Source organism: Bidens hawaiensis, unplaced genomic scaffold (genome assembly GCF_021521415.1).
Source record: "Bidens hawaiensis isolate Kalapana, Puna unplaced genomic scaffold, B.hawaiensis_p1.1 tig00047416_1, whole genome shotgun sequence".
Lineage (NCBI taxonomy): Eukaryota > Viridiplantae > Streptophyta > Magnoliopsida > Asterales > Asteraceae > Bidens > Bidens hawaiensis.
Genome location: NW_027498466.1, coordinates 66,620 through 91,967, shown reverse-complemented (window position 1 = coordinate 91,967; position 25,348 = coordinate 66,620). Strand labels below are relative to the sequence as shown.

The following is a 25,348-nucleotide window of genomic DNA, read 5'->3' as shown; positions in this document are numbered from 1 at the left end:
AGATGACTGAAAGTGACCGGGGCGGTTTATGATGAGTTTTCATTCTTTCGCTTAAAATTAGTCGATCATACTTAGTTAGAAGGACACATACTAGTATGTGGTCGGTCCAGCTGATCCATTGGATCTTCGGGATAGCCGTTTACCTGAAGACTTTGTTTTGGTCGGGGCGATTGATGTTAAAATTTTTTTTAAGGGAAATGAAATTATTTTTCAAGTCTACTACTTCGTAAGAAGTACGTTTGCTATGTTTAACAGAAAATTGATCCAACCTTGGAAAATGATGGATATACTGATTCTGTGTGCTTAACTAATGAAGTTATTAGGCTTAAAAGGCTTTAGGACAGTCATTGTATGTCATGGTAGCTTCCTATGGTGCGTAAAAGTAGATGTGATACAAACTAAAACTACTCGATTTTACGTGGAAACTCCTTAAGAGTTTTGCATGTCTTCATATATATCTTTCCGAATGATAGGCAGAAAAGCGATTACCCAGTCATACACGAGACCGTGTGTGTCCTGATTCCCGTGAAGATAGCGTTTCAAGAAACTGCAGTGATCCAGATTCGGGACTTGCAGTTGTTTACTACTCTGAAGTCTATGTAAATTTTTATTAAAAAAAAAAAAAAAAAATCTTATGAGTTATTGAAACATTCTAGAGCTGACAGTGACAAGACTTGTCAATCATGGAGTAAGAAAGAGAACGGGAAGCAGATGAAGAGTACTTACAAACTTAATCAGACACTATGGGTCGAGGTTAATTCGGGGTGACTTGGGGAAAGCCAAATACGCTTTGAGAATAGATAGGAGGCATCATAATATCTGAGTTGTTGCCCACTTAAATTTTGAGGCATAATTGAACCTAACTCGTATCACAGAAACGATGAAAACCATCTTAAGTTTTTACCTGCTTACAACATGTTTCTTTATGTCATAATACAGCTAAATACGGATCTTTGTGACAGTCACGTAATTAGTATGATTCCTGTTCGGATCTTTTCTAAAACGTAGTAGTCCCTGTCTAGACTGAAATTTGATCCCTTGTACTTTAAATTGTTAAAAGTTTTCTTTTTATGTAGTTGTATGCTTTTATATCTGGTTACTTGGACTTGATCGTGTCATTTAATTCCCAAATGGAAGTTTTAAAAGTTAATTGAAAAATGTTCAAATTATAAGGTTTGATTTTGTAAATATAGGCGAACTTGTTAAACAGGCGAACTTATCATTAACTTCGCCTGGACCTTTTTACTTATTAGTTATTAGACGAACTTAAAGATGAAGCGAAGTTGTTCCCAACTTCGCCCCAACTTTAACTTCGCCTATACAGATTTTATCACAACTTCGCTCATGGTAACAAGCGAACTTGTGTTATGCCTTAACGTTTATCTAACTTGGTTCGTTTGTTGCAGATATGGCTGCAGTAGCAGGTGCTGGAGGCGCTGGAGGAGATGATGGAGGAGATAATCAGAGGCAATTCTTCCCGGGTCACAACATGTATATCACCTTAGACCCGGAAGCAAGCGGTGTTGAGGATTACCGCGAGATAATCACATTCCTCCTTCGCTCAAGGATATTCCACGCAATCACTACGACTCTGCCGATATCCTTACCCAATATTGAGGATTTCTGGCAGACGGTGGAATACGATTGCCGCGTTGAGCCCCCGGTTATGCGAGCAACCGTCAACAATCAAGAAGTTCAGTTCTCTTCTGAACAAATACGGGTGGCTTTACGTTTCGGGAATGAGACTCGGGATGACCCGACGGACTTTGTGGCTCCTTTCCGAGATGGAGCATTTCTACGAATGGGATATTCTGGTCCATTGGGCGATACACAAAGGAGGAAGGGGTCCTGCTCGATCAGTGGCGCTTCCTCATGCACGTAATGATTGTCTGCATGTCAGGGAGGAAGGCTGGCACTGACGGAATGGGCACGACCATGCAGTCAGCAATGACTGCTCTGACATATAATAAGCGCTATAGCTTTAGTCAGATGGTCTTCTATGAACTTGATCGTCAGAGAAGGGCGATGGCACGTGAGAGATTCCTCATATATCCAAGATTCATTCAGATGATCTTGAATTATGTTGCTCCCACGTTGCCTCAACGACGTCCAATCAGATACGTGGAGAGTGTGAGCAAGCGTATCTTCGCCCAATGCAGAACTTCGAGCACTAGAAGCAAGCCTGAACTGCGTCCTAGGCATACTCCACTGTTTGGGTATTTAATCAACCCGGAGTATGTTCCTGCTACTGGGGACGAGTTCAGAGACCCTCAACCACGACAGGCGGGAGCACCTCAAGCTGTACCTGCTGCACCTGTTGTGTCCGCAAGGATTTTTTGGCGGCCAAGGATTTTTTGATATGGACCGGTTTGATCCGCAAGAAGAGGTGCATGTCTCTGCTGCACAGGGTCCGGATATGAATGTTACTAGAGCAGCTACGACGGTGGCTGACTCAGATCTTGATGATGTAATGGATGAGGCAAGACGTATGATGGTGACTCGAGAGAGGACGTATGGGAAGAGAAAGAGGACGGATGACGACAGTGAGTCAGAAGAAGAAGAAGATATTCATAAATTGATCAGACGTTCAAGACGGGAAAGGACAGGTGCAGGTATGGGAGCAGGTGAGAGTTCAAGAGTCGTACGTTTCGCTCAGCCCGCACTGTCAGGTATGTCGATTGTCCCTACATCAGTACAGGTTACAAGTTTAAGCGCCGCGGATATTCCCGTGGTGGCTACATCGTCTTCTTTCGGCATCCCATCCACTACTTTCCAGCTGACGACTCCGGAGATTGTGTCTTTACCACCTCCAACTCTTACTCCTTCAGAGGTGGTTGCACAATTTGTAGAGTCCACAGTCGTTGCAACTGCAGGGTTGTCGGTCACGATACCACCTGCGGTTACGTCCACAACTACTTCTGATGTCCCGGTTACATGTGAAATCCCACCTCAGTATTCTCAAGACATATCTCACATGAGGTTCGATTTCGATGCAACCCTATCAGACTCGGAGAGAATAGCTGCACTGGAACGGGTCGTGGCAGAGCAATCGAGGATAAACTTTATCCAGACCCAGGCTATTCAGCGCCTATTAACAGAGAATCAACTACAGTCGTCCCTCCTGATTGAACATGGGAAAATTATAGATGCTATGAAGGAGTTCTTGGCATCTCAGGGGGAGACGAGCTGTAAAGGCGACGAGCTCAGGACAAAGAAGAAGAATGACAGAGACGATGATCCCAATGCATAGAAAGGTGCAGGTGGTGAGTTGCCAAGAACTACTCAAGCTCTTGGGACTTCCACAGCTCAGGGGGAGTCTGCAGGCGCAGCTGGCGGTTCTGGTGGTGATGAGGTGGTGATGGTAGATGACGAGGAGATGGGAGATGAGTTGATCGATGCCTTGAAGGAGTTGGATGATGATATGTTAGATGATGAATTTATGTGTGAAGATGATGTTCTACCAGTCGAAGAGATTGAGAAGATTGGTGCACAGATAGTGATAGAGGATGATGTTGAAGAAGGTGAAATAGTAGAAGAGAATGTGGAGCATGACATTCCAGATGTTGAGAAAGCCGATATGGGTAATGAGATGGCAAATGATGAGACTGAATGGGAGGAGCAGCCTAGGTGGAAGGAAGGCTATGCTCATTGGTTTATCAAAACGAAGAAACCAGTGGTACCTACAATGTTCAAGAAAAGTTATAATATTAAAGAGTACGCTGAGTCAAAGAAAGGAATTATTTGTTGGATATATGATGAACAGCTAAAAGTGTTCGTGGTGAAAAGATATGATGGTATTCAATACTTTAAGAGGACGTTGAGATCTCTCAATACCTTGCCTGAATGTGAGGTGAAGGATTTGGCTAGATTGGGGTTGATTAATAGAAGCGACGACAACATGGCCAGAGTTATTGGGAAGATAGTATGGAAAGAAAGTATTAAAGAAAAGAAGTTTGAGTTATTAAAACCACAGAAGGGAAAGCTAGTGGAAGATAAAGAAAGGGGAATGAGAGCAGATGGCAAACCTTGGATGGTAATGAAGTACAAACCGATTCGGTGTCTTAAAGATGTGCCGATGAAGACAATGCCCAAGGATGTGTTGAAGAACCTTAAATGGTGGTATGTTGATTGCCAGACTGCTGAAGCCGTGATGGAAGACGAAGACGAACAAGAAGTGCTAAGAGTGTATGATCCGATGCATCTTGTTAATTTATCGAAAGCTGATCTGCAGGTGTTAAATGAAAAGAAGATATTTTATATTCCTGCTTGGAAAGACGAAGCGAGGAAATATCAGCGAGTAGTCACGGTATGTGTGAGAGAAGGAGTACATGCATGAAGACAAAGAGATTGAAGGTTACAAGACACGTGCTTGAAGATCAAGACATGAAGCTACTGCCAAGGGGGAGTCTGTTGGTGCATAATGTCAGTAGTTCATAGTCTAGTGTCTGTAATCGAGTCTGTAATGTTAATTATGTTTTATATATGTCTTAAGCGAAGTTGTTAACAAGTTCGCCTAGGCGAACTTGTTAGTCAAGCGAAGTTATGGACAACTTCGCCTGAACATGCCAGGCGAAGTTGTCGTGTATTTAAATAGGTTACGGATTAGCTTGTAAAAAAAAAGTTCGAGTGTTCGTTGTTCATCGAGTTCATTGTAACGTGAGGACGAGAGTCTGTAACAGTGATATTACATCACGTGTTTGAGTTATAATATATAACGTGTGTTCATTTATTCGTGTGTTTGTTTGATTCGTTTTCTACGCTCGTAACGACCTACGCAGGGATTCCGCACCTGAGTAGATCGAGATATCTCGTGCGATCCATCCAGGGAACCTACACGGTATACTTAAAATCTTCTCTGCATAGTATCTTAAGTCATATGCTCCAATTCAATCAAATCAACTAGATCTCCAGGTCCTTAATAAGGTTAGGCTCCAAATGATTAATGATCATTTGTAGAAAATGAGGATATATTAAAAACTTTTTCTTTCTCATGGTGTAGTTCTCCTTGAGTTGATAAAACACAATATCCGAGAAGTTAAACGGCTTATTCAATACTAATGCAGCAAAAGTCAATTTTAGCATAATCTTAAACTCATTGAATCCACCTTTCCGTCCTCCCAAACAGTGAATCAATGCATGTAAAAGGTACTTGTATTATTCACACATATTCGCCTTATTATACATTGACTTAGTCAAGTCACCTTTATACTTTAACCTTTCAAACATACCTTTTATGTTGGGATGAGAAAATGCTTAAAGGAATATTGGAATCTTCTCAGCCTCTCAAGAAAAGGCTAAGTATGGACTACGAGCACACTTAGACCTCCGAGCAAGCTTTTTACTTAACCTAGCAAGGTATTTTGCCTTTCGGGCAAGGTTATCTTCTTGAAGTCTTCTTAAGTGATAATCCAAGCAGGATTCACTTTGTCTAGCAAAGGTGTTCTTCAAGTCGAGCAAGGTTTGCTTACAAGCAAAATCTTGACTAAACCAAGCTAATGAAGGCAAGTGTTTTGGAAGATCTAGCAAGGTTTGTTTAATAAACAGTAGTCTGAGCATTCCTGAAGAAAGCTGATCAAGAACTATTCTAAGGACTTTCTCTAGCAAGGTTCAAGTCCGAGCAAGCTAAAGTGCTACCAGCACAAGTCAAATAGTGTTACCAGCACATTTCAGTTTGCTTAATAAGTTATACATAAACAATGAGTTGAAGGGATTCATGAAGAACAGTTTGTTTGTATGACCATATCGAGCAAAGTTTGCTATGGTTAAGAAGATTGAAGTCTGCTAGGTGAAGATTTTCAAAGGAAAATGTTCTAAGTAAAGTCTACTCGGAGAACTGTTCCCCATCACACTTTGGTTACCAGGTCTGCTCGAAGAAGACAAAAGCTGCAAAGCTTACTCGAAGACCTGTTTTTTACTTAGAATCCTTTGTAATATGATTTTCTGAGTATGTATCAATCATTAGGGTTTCTAGAAGGAATAACAGTTGTCAGGAGGTTGGCCTATAAATAGAATAATCTAGGGCACGCCTCCATAAGCACACCCAACGGACATATCCGGAAATATTCCTGACCTTGAGTGTGACGGCTGATCTTTATTTTCGTACGGACAGACATTCCTTACAGAAACCCTTATTGATTTGCATTTGTATGAATCTTTCTACAAATGGAAATCTTTTGAGTTAATGTTTGTGTGTGTTACCTTGGCATTTATTGTGCAGCAGATAGTGACTGATTCCGCCATTAACATACTATTGTTCTTATCTTATATAGTAGGTCGTTAACCTTCTTGTCAACACTTTAAAAATGTGGGTTGCGACATATTTGTGAGTGATATATCTTATTAAGGGGGGCCGACATTTTATCAAATCCTTATCAAACTCTCACACACAATCGTCATTATCCCTAAATCCCAATACCTTACGTATCACATCCACATCAACCACAATCCTTTTACCCTGAATCTCAGCAACAATATGCTTTCCCTCAACAACATACCTAGAAGTCTCCCAAAATGGTCTTATAATATTGTAGTGAAAAAAGGAGAATTGTCGATATCACATGGTATATTCTTGAACGCCTTAGAAAAATAATCGCGTCTCCAAACATAGAACGTCCATAGAAGTTCTGACCCAAGAAAACACAAATAGTATGCTTCCTGTCAGACACTAATTGGTTCAATGTGGGTACATCTTCTTCTTTTTGCTGTGGTTCGGTATTAGCAACATGTTGATCAGCAGGTTGGCTTTTTTGTATTTGGGCAACTTAAACCTCTTGAGCAATAGGATATCAGCCATTTCTGTCCTCGGGAGCATTAACCAGTGGGATATCAGTCATTTCTGCATAAACGAGCACATTAGAACATAAAACTTTATAGAAAATGACTAACTTACCCTCATTCGTTATACATTAACATGTAATGAATGAAACATTTCACATTCGTTAAAATGATTAATGAATATACACATTCGTTAAGCATATATAACGAATAAGCTCATTCGTTAAAAGGTGCACATTCGTTAAGAAATATGACATCTCATTCGTTAGAAATCCAATTGATGAGTGGATAAAATTATATGTTTTTAATGTCTAATATCATGTATTTTAGTAATTGAAATATATCAAACACTATTACTTTGAGTTACTTTTTTATTACACGGGTATATAATAAAACGAGTTAAATGAAAAATAAAATAAATAATTACATGTTGGTCACATGGTTGGAGTTTAAGTTATATAACGTGCGATTAAAAAGTAATTAAATAATTATTTTCATATTAGTTACTTGGTTTTTGTTATGGTGCAGCTTGGAAGTCAGAAGAGAATAAAAATAATTGAAAGTGGATTCAACTAATATTATTTGTGATTGGGTAATGAATCTCGCTATTGCATTATGTGTTGGGCTCACAAAGTAACACGGGTTGGTTAGTTAGATATAAAAGAAAACATGAGCAAATCATATAATTATATTCCTTAGATGGCAGTTAGACAACAAGCCTTTCTCTTGACAACTCTTGGATGATGACGGTGTTTATGAAGATGCAAGGCTAAAACCCCTCGTGACTACTTCAGGTGTAGGGTTTTGTGTAAACTTAGTATGATCGGATTCTATGTGCTTTAAGTATTATTCACTAGATTGAATATGTTATTTGATCTTGTTATAGTTTAGTGATTAATTTTTTAAATAGTTTATATTTTTGGTTATCAAATTGTGCATCAACTATCCGATTGTGCTCATCTACATTTAGGACTAGGTTTATGTATCACTGAAACAATAATCGTTAGGCATTGCATAGTACTTGATTTTCATAATATAAACCTGGTAATTGTGTAGATCACGTTCAGTTGTGTTAACAATTCGGATAGGTTTTTGTTTGTCATCACAACCAAACTACTAGGTTTAGTAATTATTGCGCAATCAATTTAGTTAAATATGTGATTAGTGGGTCATCAAATTACCTGAAACTGAAGTGAATCATTCTTCTCATAATTGTTTACAAACTTTAAAAGTAATCATGTTTCATTCAAAAATCTTTCAAAACCGCTTGACATCGTATGTCCGCTAGTTAAATAGTTTTCAAGTCATGAGTCAATCTTGCACTTTCCACGGATTCTCTGTGGAGACGACCTTACTTACCCATACTAGTTATAGGTAGTTAAGTGATTATAAATACTTGTATTTTATTAGAGCACGAAATCTGCATCAAAATGGCGTTGTTGCAGGGGAATCAACGCGCACAGTGCTAATTTAACTTTTAGTATTTTTTATTAGTTCTTCGTTGATTTTAGGCAGGGTGTTAGTGTTTTTGTCTGTGAAGGTGATCTTACAAGTAATGCAAAAAAGATATTTCTGCTCGAAAGAGTTGCTTCAGTTTGATCCAGAAATTGAAAAAACAGCAAAGAAAAACCGAGCAGCTCAGAAACCCAAGTTAAACCGAAAACCATAAGCCACAACTTCAATACCAAAAGCAGAAGACATGAGTAACCGACATAACAAAGACCCGAATGACTACCAACCCGATAACCATGATCAACCACCGAACCAAAAACAACCTGTTCCTCAAAACAACCGACCACCTAACCGAAACCAGAATACTAACCGTAACAGAAACTAAGTAAACCGCGGAGGGGTAACTGTAACTAGTGAAGACAATTAAACTTTGATGACAACCGGTCAGTCATATCTGCCCCACTAAATCGTCAAGGACGAGTAGAATTCAAGGAGGAAAGACCCGGGGTTAACCAGGCTGATATATGGGTCAAAGAATGGAACAAAGGGGATGATGTAGGGTTAGATTATGAGGATGAGGAGGAGTTTTTGGATGAATATGGAGGTTAGTATCAGCAACAAAATCTTCAGAATAATCAGGAACCTTGACAAAACCATCCATAAAATCAGCAATATCAAGCACTGAGACGTTAGAATAACCGCGAGCCACAATTCCCTTTTATGAGTTTGATGATGAAGTCTCGAAAGCATATATTCCACCACCCATTAGGGGAGTTCAAAGTCACAAAATCCCAGAAGTGGCCACGAACCCTCTACCGATCATTGTTCCGGTTAGATATTGGAGAACCTTTTCAGTGAGACAGGGCAGTTTAACTAGACTACCCACTTTTCATGGAAAAGCTACTGAAGAACCATATCTACACTTGAGTGATTTTAATTCGATATGTGCTACTATCTCAAGTGAATGGTTTACTACAGATGAAGTGAAGATGGTTGTGTTTCAGTTTAGTTTGAAGGATGCAGCAAAACAGGGTGGTTCCTATCACTACCTTAGGCTAGTATTTACACATGGTGAGATTTGGCACAACAGTTTTTGGATAAATATTACACGCCATAGAGAACCACAGAGGCTCGAAATGTCATTCGGAGTTTTTAGCAGCGTACGAGTGAAACTTTCTATGAAACTTTTCATAGATTTAAATTATTGTTGAGGACTTGCCCTCATCATGGAATAGTTTTATGGGAGTTAATAATGGCATTCCACGATAGTCTTTCTAATGTTGATGTTCGAGACCTTCAAGAAACTAATGGATCTTTTCTTCATAATGATGAAAATGTGGATTGGAGACATTTTGAAAGACATGTGATTAATTCGAAAAGACGGGCTCAGTCGAACAGAATGGTCAAAAGAGCAGTGGTAAAAGCGGTAGACAGTCAAGGGTCATATGATAGAATGGATAATTGGAAAATAAAATCGACATGTAATTGGATGTAGGTACGCAAGGAAAGGGTAACTCGGGAAAAACATATCCGGTCTGCGAAGGTTGTGGTGAGTTAGGACATCAAGTTTCGAGTTGTGGGGTAGTACAAGATGAGGAAGAAGAGTTCAGTTATATTTAGGGTGAAAGAAGATATAATAATAACATGAACTCAAATACTTATCACCCGGGCCTCAGAAATCACCCGAACTTCAGTTATGGAAACCCGAACACTCAGCAAAATCCGAATTTTCAGGGCAGTTCTCAGAAGACAGGATATCAATCATATCAGTGACAGTGTGGGAGCAGTTCAGGTAATGGTCAAGCTGGTACAATCAGAGAGAGTCTGGGGGCTATAATAAGGGGTATCAAAAGAGAAATCAGCAAGGTCAGGGAGCGGCTCAAAGTCAAAATTCATCTCAAGAGTCCGAAGTTTTAACACTATTAAATTACCTCAGTCGGATAATGGAGATTCAAGAGAAAGCAAAGGTTGCAAGAGAGAAACAGATAAGCCAATTTGCTAAGGAGTTGTCAGCTTTGAAGAAGGATCCAAAGAACCTACCAAGTGGTACTTTAAAGAACCCAAACCACCAGGGTAGCAGTTCGTCAAACGGTAAAAGTGCACACGTTACTGCTATCACCATTGAAGATAATGCGGTGAATGACACGGTGGAAGAATTTGAAATTTGGGCTCCACTTATCCCCATTCAGATTGACAATTTTAAGACCACCAAGACATTAGTTTTTTATTGGGGCGAGTGTAAGTGTGTTATCGGGTAGCGTGTATGATAAATTTGATTTCAGGCCTTTGCAAGAAGTTTAGACTAGATTGGTGTTAGCTGATTTTACACGAACACGGCCCTGGGGAAGTTGGCTGGAGTTGTAGTAAAAGTTGGAGATTTCTATTACTCGGGAGATTTCCTAGTGCTCGATTATGCACCGAATGAGAAGGAGGAAGAACCCCGTGTGATTTCGGGGAGACCATTTTTGGCGACATCAAATGCTTAAATCAATTGCCGAGACGGAACAGTGTGCATGACCTTCGGTAATCGTAAGTAAGTTTTATATATTTTTTCAAATTTAGTTGATTAATCTGTTGAAAATAAAGATTCTGGTTCAGATTCTACTAACAAGTGTATTCCTCGTGTAAGCGAGGATAATACAGAGGAGAAAGGTGTTGTTTTTTACATGTCTAAGCGTGAGAGAGAGAAGGAAGAGGTGAATGTGGTAAAAATTCAGAGTGAGGAGCTAGTAAGTTTGGTTAATAATATCAGACAAATTGTGTACTCGTGATTTGATGAAATAAATTAAATATTATTGTCACATTAATAACTGATGTGTTATAAAACACACTAGTTTTCCACACTATTTATCATTGTTTTAATCGCTTATTTATCTAATATTTAATGTTTTTAACTTGTTTTAGTATGATCTTACATGAATATGTATTTTGTAGGTTACGGGTTTAAAGAGAAAGAAACCGAGCTTTGAAAGAGATTTAGAGGCCTTTTATGCACTATTATTGAAAAATCAAGTTAAAGGCAAGACCCATGTCCATTTTGTGAAGCCCATATGTGTTATAATACAATAAACAACAAAAAAATAAACCCTAATCAGCCCCTAATCTCGAAATCAGCAGCAGCCATCAAGAAAAAAAAAGAAAAAAATTATAAACCCTAACCCTAACTCTAGGGTTGAGTTCCGAACGCAGCAGCTAGGCAAGGAAGAGAAGGGGTTTGGCAGCAGGTTTACAAGTGTTTTCTAAGTGTTTTACGCATAAAGGGACAGCCATGAACATTATACTTCATCCTCATATACTTTGGTGTGATTTAAGTTTCATAATTGTCTTGTTTTTTTATTATAAAGTTTAATTCTTTTGCAATTGAATTATGGATTGAGTTGAGTTTGATTACTATTGATTTTTGAATGAGTTTGCTTATGAGTTGGATGAGTAGTATGATTGTTATCTTGAGTATTTAATGATGTCCAAATAATATGTTTGGCTAATCTTGTTAGTTCTGCCTACGTTTGATGATAATTGTTCGGTTTTGATGAGTTTTATGGATTGTTTGATCAAAAGACTTGACTTACTATTGTAAAGTTTGGTTTAATATTGAATTAGGTTGTGTTTAGTGGCTAATATTTTATTAATTATACTTCATAAACCTCATGCTTCGATTTGTTGAATTTGTTTTGATTAATTGTTGTTTGTTTGATTCTTTACATGTTGTTTAGAATTTGTTTGCAGTAGATATAACCGTAGGGCTTTGTTAAGTTAATTAATTGTTAAAAAGCAGCGGGTAAGCACCTTCTTAGAGACCGAGAGGTGATAAGAAGTAAGGTTGTCTCATAGCCTTTGCATGCTAGGATTAGGATTGCGCAAGAGCGAGTTCGGTTCTTGTCGGGTTTGGGTTTGTGAGCGATTAGTTGGTCTAATTTGTTTTAGTCTGAACTGTTCCTCTATCTTTGGTTGTGTAGTATTCATTTCCATTAGGGTCGAGTGTCGGTGACTCCGAGAGGAGAGTCGGCATTAGAACACCTTAGTAATCATTTTTCAGTTTGTTAATAAAATCAATTAAGTGTAAGTTAGGGTTTGTTAGTGAGACCAAGAGGTGATCTAGCTAGCTTGAGCGAGCCTTAGTTGTGTCATCTTTAGATACCGGTTTCGTGAGATCATTCAATCCATATGCTTGTTAGACCGTCAATTTGAGTCTTACCTACGTAGACGTTTTCTCCATTTTCAGTCAAAGTCACAATCAGTTAAGTCTCCAATTTAGGAAAGTTTTGTCTGTCAGTTTTGTTAGTCCAGTTAATTAATTTAGTTAAAGTAATTTAGGTCAAGTAGTTTTATTTATTAAAAATCAAATAAAAATATTATTCTTAGGAAGGCCGTATCTAGGGTTTAGTAATCATAGGTGTTTTCACGTGTCCTTGTGTTCGATACTCGGACTTCTTAGGTATATGCTACTTGTGATCGGTACACTTGTCGGTTGTGTGTGGTGTTATTAGGAATTTCCGTTTTAAAATTAAAGCTTAGTTGTGAGTCCCGTAAAAAGAAACACTCATTAGACACACATCAATAACGTCTACGAGCTAAGAGCAATCAACTTACCACCCCAGGGTATAATCCGTCTAAGGTCCAGGTGTTACAGATTGATAGTAGAGCCGAATGATTGTAAAATATGTGGTTAGACCAACGACCTAGAATAGTTATAACTTTAGTGTCCATGATATATATTCTATGTATTATCTGCCCGCATTTTATGAATTGTTCACATGCTCACTATCAACCCTTTTTTAATTTTTGGGTTGGACCATACAGTCAGGCCAAACAACAATTGAGCCAACACTTATACCATAGCCGAGACTCTTAACAGCCTTGTAGTTCGGTAATGTGTGCTAGCCATATAACCCAACTTAAATATGTTCAAAGTGCAAGGACAGTGGGTTCTCAGGGCCGGCTCCAAGAAGGTACTAACTGAACTAGTTGAGGATGAAAGGCACTAACTGAACCCATCTCCTAGCCTTCTCTAGAGCTCGTTCTCAAGGTTGGCTTCGAGAAGATGAAAAAAAAATTGACCTAAGGTGAAAAAATTGTTGGGCTTTAAGTAAAAGGAATATTTTGTTGGTTTAAATAATTTAATTTTTATATGAACTTACTTGGTTATAATTTGGGTTGTGTAAAAAACTTTTTTATAAAAATAAGATTAAAACATTTCTCAAATTAGACTAGAACCCATAACCTTTTGGTTGAGAGTAATACCCTTTTGCCACTAGACCAATCTAGTAGTTATGTAATTGAGTTTAAACAGAAAATATACATATTGTTTTTAATAAAAATACATATAATTTTTACTAAAAGAAAAGCAATTCGGTGCCTTGAGGTGTGTTAGGTCAGGGGTCGTCGACCACCCAGGCCGCCCTGCTCGTTCTCAACTGGTTTTTTCTGCTGGAAATACAAGCCTTTTTTAAGGGATAGCCACATTTTGACCATCCACGTAACCATATCAGAATTTTTATTTTTGTTTACTTGCTAACTCGCCAATATATAAGGTTGATGCTAATGTGGTTTGTGTGAAGTCATTGAAACACCATCCGACCCGACCCCAACCCCCCCCCCCCCCCCCTTTCTCCTCCTCAGGCCACTAGTGACGTGATCACCCTCATTGCAAATCACTAGCCAATCACTTTTTTTCATCTTTTTTTTTATTTTTTATTATTATTTTTTTATTCAAAAATAAATAAATAGAATGATGCAAAATCAAATATAACATTGGTTGAGTGACGGAGTTGAATGATGCATAAAAAGTTGATGTGACAAACGATCCGGAATGATGGAGAGTGACCCAGAACGCATAGGCTAAGGTAAACAGTATTGTACATATGCTATTCCAAAGTCACCGCTTGCTCACGCTCAACTCTGCAAAAGTTATTTTCTACAAACTACTATTGTTTGGTAGCCTCTTAATGGATATTAAGAGGCTACCTCTTAATGGTTAAGAGGTAACCTTAAGTCTGAATGGTTAAGAGGCTACCTCTTAATGATTATCCCTTAACCATTCAAACTTATTGTTATCTCTTAGCCATTAAATGGTTATGAACCATTAAAAGGTAGCATCTTACTAAACACTTTGTCCAGACCAGCCCAAATTACCATGTAATTGTTGTGTTATTCACTATAGTGAATGAATTGGTAGCAGTTTGTTTTGGAATAAATTGTTTGTTGTTAAGAAAAAAGAAAGTTATTAAAATCTCTTACGTCTTGTTCTTGAGTTTTTTAACCAAGAAAAGAAAAGGAAAGGCAAGGATAAGAAAGGGAATGGAAGGGAATGATAATTTTTTTAATTAGGTGTGTTCTTGAGTTGTAAGGAAATTAAAGGAAAGGAAATGATAATTATGTTATCCTTAGTAATCATCCCATTTTTAGGAGGATAACTTATTCGGAAAATACATTAATTTAATCCCTCCTAACTCCTCCTACTCTTTTCTTTTCCATCTTAAAAAAACTCAAGAACACCGATATTTTAACTATCCTTAGTTTTCCTTTCATTTCTCTCCTTTAAAAAAAACTCAAGAACAGGGCCTTAAGGTTTTTGCTCTACAATCTACATGTTTCGCATCCGGGTTTTAAAAGTTGGTTTATTAATCGGAGGGTTATTTTTTACCAATTTGATGTTGATTCAAAACTATTTACCAAAAGAGTGTTGTTAGACAAAATTTTGTTTCTCACTTCTAAATCTTATTGGGTAACTTTATATTTTAATAACATTAAACCTATTTTTTGTAATTGGTCAATCAAATGTATTTTTTCATGAGTAATAAAACTTAGCATTGGGTAAATGAATAAGATTTTATATATATAATGCCAATAAGAAAACTAAAAATGGGATTTAGTGGCAAGTTGAATGCTTTTATTGCAGCTGCAAGTACAAGTGACACAGTGCTGTTGACAAGATCCTTTTGTCACATTCAACAAAGGTAACTATACAATTTAGTTTGTATTCCTTGTGGTTTGCATATAGTTTGTATTCCTTGTAGTTTGCATACCAAATTTGAGGTTTAATATAAGATCATGTATTTTAATTTAATACCTTTTAGAACTTAATTTGGACATAACCCACCTTAACATGAACCAAATTAAATCTTTCCTTCAATCGGCACGGTCTCTTACCTGGAACCCATCCTGACACGTTACTCGCCCTACCCAACCCCATTCATTTTGCAAGCTATATAAATATGTATTTAAAGACATGTAAACTAATACATAGACCTGATGTGTCTAGAATATCCAATATCCACAATGACTTGAATTTCAAAGTTTGTTCGGCCTAGACATATCCAAGTCGAAGACAAGCATATCAATCGTCCTCTCACTTCATCACTTGAACCTTTTCAATTTCTTTGACTTGTATATGTTGAAATCTAAAATAGAAAAGAGAAATTAACTTCACATTCAAACATCAAGATCACTTGTACACATATATACATCCAACCATAATACAATGTGCAAAATAAAAACTTCAATGTGCAGTTGCGCACTCATTATACATTTGGGTTACACTATTTATTAAATTCTTATAAATTATTTAAAATTCAAAACTAAAAATGAAAACTCATAAATTTGGTTCGGTTTGGTTTTAATAGATGCAAAACCGAGACCAAAAGTTGGGTTTTTTTAAAAACATAAAAACCAAACTGTTGGTTTTTGTTTGGGTTTTGGTTCTCTCGGGTGTATTTACACTATTTATTAAATTCTTATAAATTACTTAAAATTCAAAACTAAAAATAAGAACTAATAAATTTGGTTTGGTTTTGTTCCGTTTGGTTTTAATAGATGCAAAACCGAAACCGAAACCGAAAGTTGGGTTTTATAAAAAACATAAAAACCAAACTGTTGGTTTCGTGTTTGGGTTTGGTTCGTTCGGTTATTACTTGAATTTTCGAAGTAACATGCAAACTCCAGGTTTATTATATTTCCGGGTGGGTTTTAAACATCAAACCGGTTTTCTTAATTACCTATATTTTTAAGCAAGGAACAAAATATAACCCAAACAACTAATGTGTGGCGTGGAATAAAACTAAGAGAAGAATTTAAATTCACCAATGACAAAAAGTGCATTTTAAATACCTAGAGTATAATAAGCAAGTTGCTAAATAGCATCAACAGCTTTAATGCCGGCATTCTTATCCCATGCCTCAGGTGATGCAGCATCCGCCATGATTTTTTCCTGGCCTCGCCAAAGTATCTAGCCACCAAACAAAAATTTCATTTGACTATTTGACCCAATCAAACAATAATATAATTTACGAATATGTGTTTGTGTACCTTGTCAATCACACCAAACTCTTTACCTTTAGTTGAATCCATATAAAACGGTCTTCTCATCTTTTGTGTTACCGTTTCAACGGTCTGATTCAATAATATCATGCATTCAATATAATAATATTAATAAACAATAGCTAAATTTTTTAAATATATAACTTACATTTTCGGTGTGCTTTGCCAAGAGGCTAATGAGTGTGTCCTTGTTAACAAGTACCTGTAAAAAAGGAATACAGATTCACACAAATAAAAAGGCTTGTAACAAACCAAACAAACAATCGTACACAAAACAATTAGACGAACGAGATTTTCTTGTTCATGTCCGTTTATGTTCTTTCAATTAGCACTGGCCTCTTTTGCACGGATGAGAACATCACTGCCAGCCATTAACCCTGATGATGGAGCACGAGGTTGTTATATCATAGCTAAAACAAACCAAACAGTTGTGATTAGTTAGTTAAACCCGAAAATGGTTAAAAATTCAACTAAAAGAGGAGAAATACCTTTGGCATGAGGCGTCATAAATCTTTTTCCTTTAGTCCCTGCAGCAAGCAATAGACATGCCTGGCCTATTGCAGCACCAACTCCAACAGTATGAATCTGTACATTTTTAGATTATAATGTAGTTAAAAAGATAATATTAAATTGGCAGTTTCTTTTAAGTTTATGACTTGTTTATCACAGAAGGTTCAAATGGGCAACTTCATGTTTCACAGAAGAACAAATGAAATAAAAATAGGCATGTAAACGAACCGAACGATCATGAACGGAGCATGTTCGTGGTCGTTATCAAAGTACTTTATTCTCATCGAAAATAATGGAGAAGATGAAAATTATCATTGATAATAATGATGAATAAATGGATGTAAAGTCGAGAACTGTTATATCCCGACTTTTAATTGAGAAACTCACCAAAATTCGTGTTGACAGAAATATTTTAACATACTTCTAAGATAAATGAGAACTTTGGAGGCATCCCGAGTGAAGGAATGAACGTGTGTGGTTTTAACGTTATGGCGTGTGTGGACTTGTAATAATAATACTTTATGTGAATTTAGACATGTGCACTCTGAGGATTAAACAAGTCCTTTAATATATTTAATAACTTTACCCAAACAAACGATCGCACAAGAACACTTAAATGAATAGGATTTTCTTGTTCGTGTGTTCGTTTAGAAAATGGTTGTGTTCGTTTATGTTCGTTTGTTAACAGTATAAAGGAACGATTTATCAAAGTAAACGAACGTTCACATAAACGAACAAACATTACTGAGCTAAAATCAAATAAATGTAAATGTGAAAAACAATTTTTTTACCTAAAAATTTATTAAAACTAGACAGAATTGTTATGGGCGTAAGAAATATAAAAGAATATGTTAAAGGATGTAAATTAACTAACATAAATAAATGTAAACGAACAAACATAAAACATTTAAAAAAACGAACGTTCACGAACATAAATCAACAAACAAAGCATGTGTTCATGTTCATTAGCTTACCTAAATGAACAAAGTTTTTTGTTCAAGTTAGTTTGTTTATTAAATATGCGAACATAAGCAAAACAAACTTCCCACTAAATGGTTCACAAACAGGTCACTGAACATTTGGTCCATTTACAGGCCTAGAAATATGCACAAATAGTCAAATACCAAGTAAAACCTCAGCTTCTAGTATGTTCCAATGTAAAGATCAAACATGCAAAAAAAATATTTGCCTTAATGTCTTATTGCTCTAAACATAAATCATGTTGAAAAGATAACATACACAAATAAATGAAAATCAAAATAATGTAACAGACATCAAACGAGCATATTTACCTCATTTTTCAATTGCATCATAGCATCATAAATAGCAAAACCCTCTGATTCCAATCCAACCTGATCATAGTAACAAACGTCAACTGATGGCATAACTGTAGTTTTCTCATTAGCCAAAACACTGAATAAAAGAACTCACCGATTCACCATCATCACGAGTGGTTCCAGTGGAATTTATATAAAGATAAATTGGCTCTTTGGGATCCATCCATTGCAGATACATCAGTTCTGCAATGATGAGCTCTGTTACTGCTGGTACCAACTGATATAAGGCCACCAAAAGTAAAACTAGTTTATTTAAAATTATCAAATAAGGAAAAAATATATAAAAAAATTAAAAAAAAACATAATATGAAGCAATGTTGTAAAAGTCGTTAGGCGGTCCTAGGCGTCGACTGGGGAGTTGCGAGTACTCGGGAGTAGTCAGGGATTACTCGGAAAATACCTAAGGATTACTCGGCCGAGGCGGGGAGTAATCGGGGAGTACTCGGCCGCCTACTCGGGAGTTTTACAACATTGATATGAAGGAAGCAGTTACCGGCATGCCAAGGTACACTATTCTTCCATGAAGAAGCAATGATGGTAAATCTGGAGGCGGCCTCCTTGGCCTGTGTTCATTGTATGAAACGGATCGTTCCACCTATACAATAAGAAAAAATTAAAAATACTACCAGTATTGATTAATCCCAGTTAATTACTTATGTAACAAACACAGACAATTAAGCTATAACTGACTTCAACACAGTAAAAGGCAAATCCGAATAAAAATTAAAACAAGTTAAGCCGTTCTTATATTTTAATTTATGTAGCAGCATGCACATAGTACAAGCCAAATTGAACAATATAAAATCAATCAGAATTACTTTGACGATAGCATAAAGTCAAGGTGCCCGTCTATGTACAACCAAATAAGCTTTATTACAATCAAAAGCTGCATCTCTCTCATATGTTTTACATATGAACCTACATATCAAGTAAACTTTTCACTATATCTTCATCCATGAGATTGTTTCCACATATAAACCTCCTCAGCATGCCTTTTTGAAGTAAGACAATTGTTCAATAGTTAAAAAAAAAGAGAAAAGAAAGATACCTATTTTGTTAAAATCCCATATTCTAAAGAGCTAAACTCCAAATCCACAAATAATACTGATATGCCCTATTTCCTTTTCTAAGACCATGCAACAAAAGTAAATCACATGGTAGAGCTTGTTGGACACCACTACAACATTATACTTGAATTTATATTTCCAATTAGGACACTATTGCATACAGTTGTGTCTTTATATAAAAAAATGAACTTTAGCTGTTTGTAGAGGTGTAAACAAGCTGAGCCCAAGCTTTTGACTTGCGAGAGCTCAAGCTCGACTCATTTGACTTACTTAATAATAAATTTTTATATATTTAAAAAAAAATTAAAACCAACCAAAGCTTAACTTAAGCTCGCATAGCACCTTCATCAAGCAAAGACTCAGCTCGATCTTGGCAGTGCAGTATAAAATTGATACATAGAAGTTCAAAAGAGGTCAATCAATCAATCATACCCAGTAAAATCCCACCGACAGCAAAGCTATAGGTAGGGTCTGGGGAGGGTGGGATGTAGGCACACCGTACCTCTATCCAAAGGAATAAAGAGGTGGCTTCCAGAGAGACCCTCGGCTCTAAGTACATGTGTATGAAGCAAAATAAAGGAAATCAAAGTTTAACAGTTATATAAAAACTACTACTAATTATAATAATATTAATAATAAGGTCACAGTTTAACAGCAATATAAAAGCTAATAATAATAATAATAATATATGTAAGGGAAATACCATTATGGTATGTGACTTAAATAAGTTAAGTCTAAGCACTAAGGTATTCAATTCTCTCTAAAAATCCTTAACTTTAATTCTACTTCTCCACGAATTCCTATCCTCAACCATGTCCTCGGAGAGGTTTAGGTCTATCAAATCATGCCTAATCCTCTCATCCCAAGTCAATTTCGGTCGTCCTCTACCCCTCTTCCCCTCTATAGTAATGTTTTCTACGGATCTAACAGGATTCGTCGTCTGTCTTCTCTTTACATGTCCAAACCATCTCAATCTCCACTCTCTTATCTTGTCTGCTATGTTCGCCACCCCTAATCTCTCGCGAAACACAATGTTTCTTATTCGGTCTAGCCTTGTGTGCCCACACATCCAACGTAGCATTCTCATTTCTGCTACCTCCATCTTCCGCACTTGTGCCTTCTTGATGGCCCAACAATCTGTTCCATATAGCATTGCAGGTCTAACTGCCACCCTATAGAATTTTCCCTTTAGATTAGTCGGGAAACTCTTGTCGCACAATATACCTGTAGCTGCTTTCCATCTACACCATCCTACCTGAACTCGGTGGGTCACATCACTGTCTAATTCCCCATCGCTCTGTACAAATGATCCTAAATACTTGAACTTCGTTACCTGCGGGACCACCTGCCCTTCAATTGTGATGTGTGCGTCTTCACTGTCGTTTATCCCACCAAAATCACAGTGTAGGTACTCCGTCTTAGATCGGCTAATCTTTAAACCTTTTGTCTCTAAGGTTGTTCGCCACTCCTCAAGCCTCATGTTTAGATCTTGTTTTGTCTCAGCAAGTAACACAATATCGTCTGCGAACATCATGCACCACGGGAGAGTCCCCTGAATCGACTTTGACAACTCATCCAAGACTACTGCAAAAAGAAACGGGCTCAACGCTGACCCCTGGTGAAGACCTACCTCTACAGGAAAGAAATCAGTATCCCCCACTGGCGCACGGACACTTGTTTCACTCCTGGTATACATATCCATAATTATCTCTATGTATTTCCTGGGCACTCTTCTACCCTCCAAGCACTCCCAGAGCACCTGTCGTGGCACACTGTCGTAGGCCTTTTCTAGGTCAATAAACACCATATGTAGATCACGCTTCTTCTCCCTATACTTTTCCATTAATCTTCTTATAAGGTGTATTGCCTCTGTGGTGGAAGGCCCCGGCATGAAGCCAAATTGGTTGACCGTAACCTGAGTTTCTCGTCTAAGTCTAACCTCAATCACTCTTTCCCATAGCTTCATAGTATGACTTAGTAGTTTGATTCCTCGGTAGTTACCACAACATTGGGCGTCTCATTTGTTCTTATAGATAGGAACTACAACGCTGCTCCTCCACTGGTCTGGCATCTTACCTGATTTGAGAATACTATTAAACAGAGTAGTTAACCACATGACTCCTTCCTCCCCCAGACACTTCCACACCTCGATGGGTATGTTGTCTGGGCCAACCGCCTTAGACCTTCCCATCCTCCTAAGTGCGTCCTTCACCTCTTCTCGTGTGATCCGTCGGCAGTAGCAGTTATTCGATTATTGTCGTTGAAAGTTTGTGTTGTCATGTTCTTCTTGGTAAGCTCTCCCATTGTTAAAAAGATTGTGGAAGTAGGTTTGCCATCTTAGCTTGATGTCCTGCTCCTTGACCAGTACATGCCCATCTGTATCCTTTATGAACTTCACCGGTCCTAGATCTTGCCTTCTACGCTCCCTGGCTTTGGCAATCTTAAACATAGCATGTTCCCCCTCTTTTGTTTCTAGACTTTCATACATCCGTTTAAAGGCCGCCTTCTTTGCTTCCGCCACTGCCTTCTTCGCCTCTATCTTGGCCGTTTTGTAGTTGTCCCTCAATTCCACTTGCTCCTCCTCATTCGTGCACCTCATTAGCTCCCTAAAACATCCTTGTTTGTCCCTTATCTTGTCTTGCACTGCGTCATTCCACCACCAAGACTCCTTATGCCCACTTGTCTTTCCTGTTGTGACCCCGAGAGTCTCCTTTGCTACTTGGATGATCTTTGTCTCCATAGCTTCCCATATATGAGTTGAGTCCCCATTTAGTCGAGCCCGCGTATGCAGTATGAGTTTATCCTTAAACAGTAGGAGATTTTCGTCCTTCAAATTTCCCCATCGAATTCTCGGTGTACCTTTCTTCTCTCGAACAGTCAGTTTATTTCTGAAGGCTATATCAGTCACTAGTAGTCGATGTTGAGTCACAACTGCCTCCCCAGGTATGACTTTGCAGTCCTTCCACCAACGTCGGTCTCCTTGCCTCATCAAAAGGTAGTCAATTTGCGTGTCGCGTCCGCCACTGCTAAAAGTGATTAAATGAGAATCTTGTTTCCTAAAATAAGAATTTATAATACCTAGGTCATGTGCCACCGCAAACTCTAGAAGATCTGTTCCGGTCTCATTCCTATCACCAAAACCGAAACCCCCATGTACGGCTTGAAAACCATCGTTAGCCTTACCAATGTGTCCATTAAAATCACCTCCTATGCAAATCCTCTCCCCCCTAGGTATGCCCCCTACCACTGCGTCTAGGCAATCCCAAAATTCTCTCTTTTCCTGATCCCCTAGGCCTACATGAGGCGCGTAGGCGGAGACTACTGCCACTACTTCCTCTCCTAGTACTAATTTCAACACCATAATCCTGTCATTATGTCTTATCACCTCCACCACACTAGTGTGTATTTCCTTAGCCACTAGAAACCCCACTCCATTCCTAGCTCCATCAGACCCCGAGTACCACAGCTTATACCCATTACACTCAGCCCCTCTATGTCCTTTCCACTTAGTCTCCTGGAGGCATGCTATCTGAACCCTACGTCTTTTAAGCACATCTACCAATTCAAGCAACTTACCATTTAATGTTCCTACATTCCAAGAAGCCAAACGCAATATACGCTCCCTATCTTTACTCTTTCCTACACCCCTCGTTTCAGGACATGGTCTCAAGTAATAGTCATGGTTCCTACGCTCTATGGTTGCAACTAATCACACAAACACAAGCAATAGAACACCAAATCAATAATAATAATAATAATAATAATAGTAACAAAAACTAATAATAATAATAATAGACACACGGCACACAGTAACAGATAAATTGGACTGACTACTCTAGCAGCATCAAGGCCTATTGCCAACAAAAAATAAAAGATATGAAACGATCTCACCGGGATTTTAGCAAGTCACCAATATTGATCAGCTTCAGTTAGGGTGATTAAGAAGAAAAAATAGCAAATAACCTTCCTTTAGGGTTATTTCTTCAATCTCATAATATTACCACCTCTGAATAACAGCAACACAACACAACAAGCCCCAATCTTCTTTGACCCGAAGAAAAATTAGGGTTTCTGATAAGAACCCTACAACTCAGTTTCTGGCAGCAACAAAAAGGAATGTTTGATTACTAAAGACAGGAGAGACGCAGCGGAAGATAAATCACCAGACTTGTAGCCCACTGATTCCAGTCGGAGACACCACCACAGAGGCGGAGATCAGTTATTGCAAAGAGACCGGGCACGTAACCAACTGATATAGATCAATTAATTGGCCCTTGTAATCGAGTCGGAGAAACTCAGATTTGCTGTAGCGGTGTGTTTGAAGTGGCAAAGGGGGCTGACGAGTAGTTAGGGTTTGCCGATAGATCGACGAGCATGCAGTGGTCTGATCAGTGGTCCGATTGGGGGCTGACGAGCAGTGGTCCGAGCAGCGTCTAACGATTGGGGCTGATAGATTGACGGCAGTGGTCCGATTGGGGCTAATAGATCGACGGCGACGGTGGTCCGACATGTGTACAATGTCATCCGGTTTTAAATAATGTTTACGCCGGTTTCTAACACTAACAAGGCAACTAGTTTGGTCTCGATGAGTTAAAACTTAAAAATGCACAAGGCTCGTTTAAGGCTCGATGAGTGTAAACGAGCTTCCCATACAAAATTTGAGCTCGGGCTTGATAACTAAACGCACTTTATTTGAGGCTCAGGTTCGGTTCGAGCTAAAAAAAGTGTCGGCTCGCTTGAAGCCTTTTATCGACTCCGATCTCAAGTAGCTCACTAGCGGCCCGGCTGTTTGTTTTTCTGTAAATTACCTAGTTCCAAATTGAGGTTAGGGTTTGGTATCCTAATAGCAGTTCCAAATTGAGGTTAAAATTAAAAGCTAGTATCCTAATACATAGAGATAAAGTAATACTAGCCCTAATGTATCAACAAAAAATGAAAACAATTATATAACCTGGAGTAACAATAATAATATTGAAATAAGCAGACAAGAAGAGAAGAGAAGAGAAATACCGTGGCCGGAGTGGCCATGAGCGTGGGAGAGTCAAAGAGGCCGGTCGATTGAGGAGCTTCTCGGGCGAAGTAGCGGCGAGTGATGCGAGCTTCGACAGAAATGGGTCCTTAGGGTTTATGGGAGGTTTCATACTGTTCCGAGCACGTAGCGAACAGGTGGTAGTTCGGCGGAATGAAGGTGAAGAAATAGTGGAAGACGCCATTGATGATAGGCCCAAGGTTGTGGAACAAGACATTTTGTTGTTGGGGACAAGACAAGAGAAATGTGTAGCGAGGTCTGGATAGTTGTTTCTTATGTACGGAGATCCGACCCGTTTGATTGATTTTGACACTACCGCTCTACGATGAATTATACGCGGTTGTAATGCATGGGTAGGTTATTTGAGTCTCCGCGTACTTAACCAACCACATCCGAGCATTTTGCATTATTTGACGTTTAGTCAGCTTTTGGGCATTTTATAAAAATTAGGTGTGTTAGAAAATGTCCCTAAAACGCATATCTCTTCCCCCTCTGTACCTCTCTTTCACAAACCCCTCAAAATTTGAGCCCAAACACAAATTTATGGACATAACACTCCTCGCCAATAATGCGTTGGGGGGGGGGGGGTGGCCCAAGCATTATGGCTTCGAAACGCCACATAATGCCATCCACTACGGATGGTCTCATAAATTATTAACTTTTTAAAAGGTTAATAAGTTATATAAATTGTTTGTAAACATAATGCACTTATAGATTTTAACTTATCAACAAAGCAGTTTAAGGAGGTTTTGATAAGTTGAAAAAGTGTAACTTATTAACTTATTATGTTTGATTTATTTATTACACCCTCAAAACTCATTACACTCCTTTTAAAAAAGAGAGTGTTTTTTAATGTTATTTTT

General features: G+C 38.1%; 1 pseudogene across 1 annotated transcript; it reads right to left on the bottom strand.

Annotated features, from left to right (window-relative positions):
- Positions 1-15,421: 15,421 nt before the first annotated feature.
- Positions 15,422-24,744, bottom strand: LOC143596958 (ATP-dependent Clp protease proteolytic subunit-related protein 3, chloroplastic-like; annotated as a pseudogene). Its single transcript, XR_013146813.1, has 10 exons — positions 24,467-24,744; positions 18,883-18,984; positions 18,484-18,606; positions 18,345-18,404; positions 17,031-17,127; positions 16,879-16,952; positions 16,691-16,744; positions 16,531-16,614; positions 16,333-16,450; positions 15,422-15,626 (listed from the first exon to the last, which is right to left on the bottom strand). The product of XR_013146813.1 is annotated as an ATP-dependent Clp protease proteolytic subunit-related protein 3, chloroplastic-like (transcript).
- Positions 24,745-25,348: the final 604 nt, after the last annotated feature.